The sequence below is a fragment of the Sciurus carolinensis genome, chromosome 9, assembly GCF_902686445.1.
Source record: "Sciurus carolinensis chromosome 9, mSciCar1.2, whole genome shotgun sequence".
In the NCBI taxonomy this organism is placed as follows: Eukaryota; Metazoa; Chordata; class Mammalia; order Rodentia; family Sciuridae; genus Sciurus; species Sciurus carolinensis.
In genome coordinates this window covers 11,917,879-11,925,130 of record NC_062221.1, presented here as the reverse complement: position 1 = coordinate 11,925,130, position 7,252 = coordinate 11,917,879, and positions in this window count along the sequence as shown.

The following is a 7,252-nucleotide window of genomic DNA, read 5'->3' as shown; positions in this document are numbered from 1 at the left end:
AAATACAAACCTGTCTTATTCAAAGGTTTATTTTTGGCCAAAAGAGCCAAGCTCCTGAATGACAATATAGGAACTCCCAATTCTTAAACACATGGCAGAGAGTGAACAGTAGGCGGGGATTTGAGTTGAAACTGTGCAATCTGTGGTCCTAACATGAAAAGTGCATGAATACATTTTGAAACGAACCAAACTATGTGCACATGAGCATTTTGTTGACTGTAATCACAAATAGCCATTAAATTCAATGGTAATCAATTAGAGGTTTGATTCCTTACTCACATAAAAAGCCCAGAGAGATTCCAAGCTGATACTTTGGTGGAGAGCAAAGGGATATGCTCATTAGTTTACTTCAGAATCTCAAGCTACTGGAGTCTGAGCCACCTGTAACATTTTACAACTTGTTGGCTCTTCTTGGGTTCAGACCTCCAGCTTGCAGAAAAGAAAGAAGGTAGAGAATCACACATAAAGCTGTTTACAGACAAGATGTATAAATGGTACACATCATTTCCACTGGCAAGAACCCAGTAAAATTGCTATCTACAAAGGAGAATGGAAAATAAAGTTTGTATTTCAGGAATATGGGGAAGAAATGACTTTGATGAAGATCTAGATGGTTTCTACAAGTCAATATGGTAAAACATCCACTTCCCAATAGCTCTTTTAAGAAGCAATCCTATTTCTTTTGGATCACAATATCTGGTTCAAATAACAGTTGCACTTTATCTTCAAAGGAATACATCTTTCCACTTTTGATCTGAATTCTGTGAAATAACAATGAACAAATTCAATATTAGCAAACTATTGCTAGCAGGTCCTTGAATTTGATATATTCAAGTATCCCTCCTCCTGAGTGAGAACTTGTGGTCTTTGTTAATAGTTTATGTAGAAATATGTTCAGTAAATTAATTATAATAGTTTCTGATTCCTCTCCAGTGTAGACTCCACATTATAGTTGGTTGACAGAATTTGTGGGGAAAAGTAAATGAACCTTCATGATGAAGAACGCAGACATCAGCATTTGAAATTCAGTTGTATGCCACTGTCCTTTCCCCAAGTCACAGATTAAGAAGGCAAAAACATTGTCCCAATTTGACACATGAATGTTGTAGAGATCTGAAATATGCAAATATACAATGTGATAGAAACACAACATTTGATTAATATTAAAGATACTTTACAAGAGTGACATAATTTATTTTCTCTGTTCAGTAAGGCATATAAGAAATGTCATCATCATGCTAGTGTTGAAGCATTAGATTTGCTGAACATGTGCTTTTGTGTTTTTGAAGTAGGCATATCGGGTGCATAAAACTGCAAAGCACCTGAAATTTTATGAACATTATTTGTTATGTCACCCCACTGTTAAAGTGTAACATATTTTAAGACCAGCAGAACACTTCATAAACACAAGGAAAGATGTATTTGGAAGACAATTTACAACTGACATGAGGATAATAGAGAGTAGGGAGTTGGTAGTAAGATTGTTCACAGAGATTCTGAGCAGCAAACTAAATGTTTGTTATGGAGCACGTTTTAAACAAGGTCTTCTTTAGGGAGGCTTAGTCAAATTTTATCTCTGCGAGGGTCCTAATATTAAAATAAGTTCTTTTAACTTATTTTTAAGACAGCATCAGAGAACTTATTTATCTCATTTATAGTTGTCCCATTGACAGATATGATCACCAATGATTAATGGACAAGCCTTAAGTAGAGATGGGAACGTCTCAATATTAACTACTTTCTGTTCATCTTGTCCTATGTTAAAGCCCTATCAAATTTTTCATGTAATTCTCAGAGCAAATACAATTATTATATTTAATGATTATGTTACATACCTGAAGTTAGGATTTATAAAATTTTTGTGGCCATGAATTTTGCATTTTTGTTTTCTTTGGTATGCAGAAAGGATACCATGGAATGGTGAAACATTGAAGCTTAGCTTTTGTATTAGCTTTTCATTTCTGTAATGAAAATACCTGACAAGAACAACTAGTAAGAGGAAAAATTTATTTTAGCTCATGGTTTTAAAGGTTTAAGTCTATGTTCAGCTGATTCCATTGCTCTGGGCCAAAAAGTAAGGCAGAACATCATGGCAGAGGAAAGCTTCTTAGCTCATGGTGGCAGAGAAAGACAGAGACAGAGAGGAAGGAGCCAAGGAAAAAAGGTATAAACCCCAAGAGTAAAACCCCAAGTAACCTACCTCCTCCAGCCACACCTCACCTGCCTAGAGATACCGCCCAGTTAGTCCATTCAAAATAGGAAGGAATGATCAGGTTACAACTCTCATAAACTGATAATTTCACCTGCAACTATTTCCTGCATTAACACAGAAGGTTGAGGGAGATACTTCATATGAAAACCAAAAAAACCCTCTATACCTTTGTGTTAAATCTGTCTCTACCTGGAAAAAACTTAATCTCTGAAAAGTAACTTTTCTAATTATAATTGGTAATGCTGGTATTCAAGCTCTTCTACTTCTGAATTTATAGTCCATGACTTTTTAATTCAAAGTATGGATTATTAGAAAATGAATCTAAAAAGGTAGGGAATGTGCATCAAACTGGGTAGATCAAAGAAGACATTTCCCTATTTTCATGGCCTTTAATCATGGACCCAAAGAGCTTGAGAGGCTTAGAAATTCATAGAAGAGGTCCCTCTTCTCTACTATTTGAGAAATCTATTCATTTTTCTATGGGGAAAACTATAGCATTGTATACTAATTATAGCTGTACCTTACTCTCTCCTCCCTGGACAGACAGCTCATCAAAGACTGCATCTCTATCGTATTGATCTATTTCCAGGACTTAGAGCAGCCCAAGAAGCATAGCAGGTTCCTATGGACTGCCTACACTTTGTTTGAATAAATAATAGAAGTTTTCTTAGACCCAATATATGATTTTTTTCCCATGAACTCAGATCTCTAAAAAAACCAATCAGGTCCAAAACAATTATTGATTATTATTATTTATCAATAAATATGACCACCTGTATTGAAGCATCTCAAAGCCAGAGAGTGAGACAACATTCTCTCGGTGATCTCTCAGAAATCTCACATGAGCTCTGAGCATTTTCTCTCTCAAGACCTCAAGGTTACTGACTTTAGGCTAGGTCGATCCTCACAAGGTAACTCACAGTACCGACTCCTTGTAGGAGTCAGCTTCTAATTGTTGAACATTTGGTTCATTGAAAGTGTGGACATCATGCTGCTTCTCTTGTTCATGAAACCTAAAGAGTAAGTTAATAGTGCCAGAAAATTCTACAGATGAAAACATCAACTAGCAATGTAGTAACACTATTTGGCATTAAATGAATTGTACGCTTATGACCTTGTTGTCACTATTTGTACAAATGTCAGAATGTCACTTCAAAACATTCCAAGCCAAAAGAGAATTATTGACTCAAATGCAGAGAACAATTAATAATGAAACTGGTTTCAGAATGGTAAAACCAAGAGGTTCAGCCTCACCAGTCATTCTCTTTCCCTCTGTCCATCTCTGACCTTCTACTCTTAGGGTGTTCATTTTTTGGCACTGCAGCCGTATTCTTTCCATTTTAGAGAGAACACCTGAGGCAGAAATTCTCAGGATAAAATCGGGAATGTGGACAAGAAAGGCCCTGTCTCCTGCCTTCTGCAATCAGAATTCTTCAGTTATGGGAAACTGCTCCAATTCCATCTACTTGGCCGTGGGTGCAAACCGGTGATCAAGGATTAGAGCTAAATGAGAAATTCAGTAACACAGTGGGTTCATCTTTAGATGAAAAAAGAACTATATGTCTACCATAATGATAATTTAATATTGAGGTAAAAATGCATCTATTCAGTATATACTGGTGTGCATAACTCAGTTTCAGCAAACGTGTTACATACTCAACTTTACCAATTCCTTTTATGAAATCCCTCAACTACCTGTATGTAATTTAAATTCTCTGGATTCATTTTTCTGACTATTGGAATTATTATCACCTTACAATCATTCAACTTATGTAATGAAAAATTATTATGCACTTAATATCACTTGAGAGCATCACCTTTAAAAAATTCATTTTAATTCTGACACACCTTGTTCATCTAACATTTAACGTTTGTTTTTAATACATATGAGACAAATGTTTTAGTTGCTCCTAATACGTATCATTTTCATTGTCACTCGATAATGTCCTCTCATATTAAAGGGATCTAAAATGAGGAAATACCATCCAAACATCTGTGCAGACTTTGCTTTTCTTAAGTATTGTTCCACAAATTTCCCAATGAATTTTATATCAGTAAAAAGTGTGACGACATTTATGTATGATTTATCAAAATATATAAATGCATTCTACTATCATGTACCCCTAAATAGAACAAATTTTAAAAAAGTATAAAATAAAAAATAAAAAAACAAAAAGTGTGCTGAACTTTATTTATAGAATTTTTGCATAAAAACTGTGATTTTATATTTTATAAAATTTGTCCCCAAAATTTTATTATGAATATAAATGGATACTAGTGTTCCATTTGGGGAATTTTTAATAACATTTTTTGATTTCATCTCATTTTAATTTCTCTCACTTAAAAAAAAATTATTAAATCTCTTGTGATCCCAGGCCCAGTATCTAGGATTAGATCCATTACAAATCAAGCACCAGATCAAGCTTTTACCGCAACACATACCATCCATTTGAAAATGGTAGTGACTTTAAAATACCACCCTCCTCACCTGTGTGGAAGTGAATTACAATTTCTTTGCAGTTTTATTTCCCTCTCACACCCACACATCTGCCTTCTTATTTCTGGAAACAATTCTGGATCGTTTCCTCCCTCTACTAACCTTTAAAAGCAGTGAGTTAATGTTTTATTGCTGCTGTTGTTGTTGCTGTTAATTTTTGTGATAAAAATCTTTACCCTACACTACATGGGATACTTTTTGACATATAAATTCATTTACTCACAAAATTCCAAGCTTCTGAAGTACTCTTTTCTATAACAGGAAGGAATTCAGGAAAATCAATGACAATTATTTACAGTCTTGGAAAATAAATCTTACTGAAAACGTTGTTATTTGCCTCTATTTTGACTTCTGCATCTGGAAGTCTAGAGTCCTGTAAAGTTATAATTACAATGAACAAACATGGATTAATTTAGAAAACAAGTGTTGATGTACAATATACATCTGCTAATACACTGCATTTTGTTTGAAACAATCAGTTTAAAATATGAGGGGTTTTGTAATTGGTGTCATATTTCAAAATTAATTTTACATAAATACAGCACCATTTTATTAAGTGGATACTAAATGATTTATTTATTAAGTGTTACTAAATGATGATGTTTTAAAATTCCCCACGATAACCTGCTTGCCATGGACCAGAAACACTGTCTCCAAAGACTCTAAATAAACAATAAAACACAATGTTAAAACTCCCACTAAGGACTGAAACCATTTCTGTAACAACCCATGAAAAACTCAGTGGCTTCAAGTTCTGCTGAATGAGGGAAGTACAGAGACATTTTAAAACTTCCTGCAAGGATACGACTTAACGAGAATACATTAATCTATAGCCACTTTGATGAGGGCTTTAAAACAATCTTCCTCTTATTGAGGTGCACTACTAAATACTACTGATATTTAAAACAGTATACAATTTGGCCAATTTTGCACAACATTTGCTATAGCACTTTATCCTATATGTTATTTACTTCATAAAAACATGAAACACGTATTGATTATTGAGTCAAATAATACTGTTGGTAATACTTTTAAATTAAAATGATGGGCTGGGGGGATAGCTCAGCTGGTAGAGTGCTTACCTCGAAAGCATCAAGGCCCTGAGTTCGATCCCTCGTACCGCAAAAAAAAAAAAAAAAAAAAAAAAAAAAAAAAAAAATTAAAATGATTATGTTGAGTTGGAGTAGGAACACCTAAAATGTGTAGAAGTCATCATAAGATTCCTGTAAAACATCAAGTCAAGGATGAATGCTAATTAAACAATGTTACATCAAATCAAATAAAAACTATATGACTATAATAAGTTCTATTAATTTCACACTTAAATCTTCTCAGCTATCTCCAAAATGACCTAAATCATATAATCCCAAATTAACTATATATATAAATACATACACACACACACACATACACACACACACACACACACACACACACACACACACATATATACATAACTGAAAATTAGAGTGGGTCTGAAAGAACTAAAATGTTCTTAAGAAGCACTGTTTTTTTCCCTAGATGATTTTTACTTTTTTCCTTTTATTGAGGTTTAATTAACTGGTACAATTCTATATATTTGAGGTGTGTAATGTGATATTGAGAGAGACGTATACACTGTGAAATGATTATTATAATAAAAGAGATTAACATATGCATCACCTCACATGAAGATCTTTATTGTGTGGGGTGAGAACATTGAAGCTATACTATCTTAGCAATTTTCAAGTGTAATATCATTAATATTAACAGTAGTCACCATGTTGTCCAACAGACCTGCAGGATTTATTCATCCTACCTAAGATTATGTGCTCTCTGACCAACTTCTTCCCATTCAGCTACCCATATCTACAGTGCCTGGTAATCCCCATTCTACTCTTTTCTGAGTTTGACTTGTTCAGATTCCACATATGCATGAGATCATGCAGGGTTTGTCAAGGTCTGACTTATTTCACTAAACATAATGTCTTCCAGGTTCATCCATGTCATCATAAATAAAACAAACAAAAAATCTCTTTGTGAGGCTGAATACTATTCCCAGCACATTGTCTTTAGCCATTATTCCATCAACAGCCACTTAACTTGTTCCCATGTCTCAGTTATTTTAAATAGTGCTACAATGAACATGGGAATCCCGCTGTCTCTTTGACATACTTGTTCCATTCTGTCTGGATACGTACCCAGGAGTGGGGATGCTGGATCATAAGCAGTTACATCACCAATTATTTTTTTAAGAAACTCCATACTGTTTTCCATAACAACTGTACTAATTTACCTCCCCACTAACAGGGTATGAGGTTCTCCTTTCTCCAAACCCTTACCTGCACATGTCATCACCTGTCTTTTTGATAAAGAACCATTATTACTTGAATGCACGAACCTCTTTCAAAAATCATCTCAAGGAATGGACACTGCCTTTCAACTTTGAATGAAGGAAATCTTATGGCATGATTCAAATAAAATTGTCTTGAATTGAAGGTCCTTGGGTTTCTTTTCTTTTCACTTTAGTCTCCATGCAATCATTAATGTTCTTAAGATGTCTT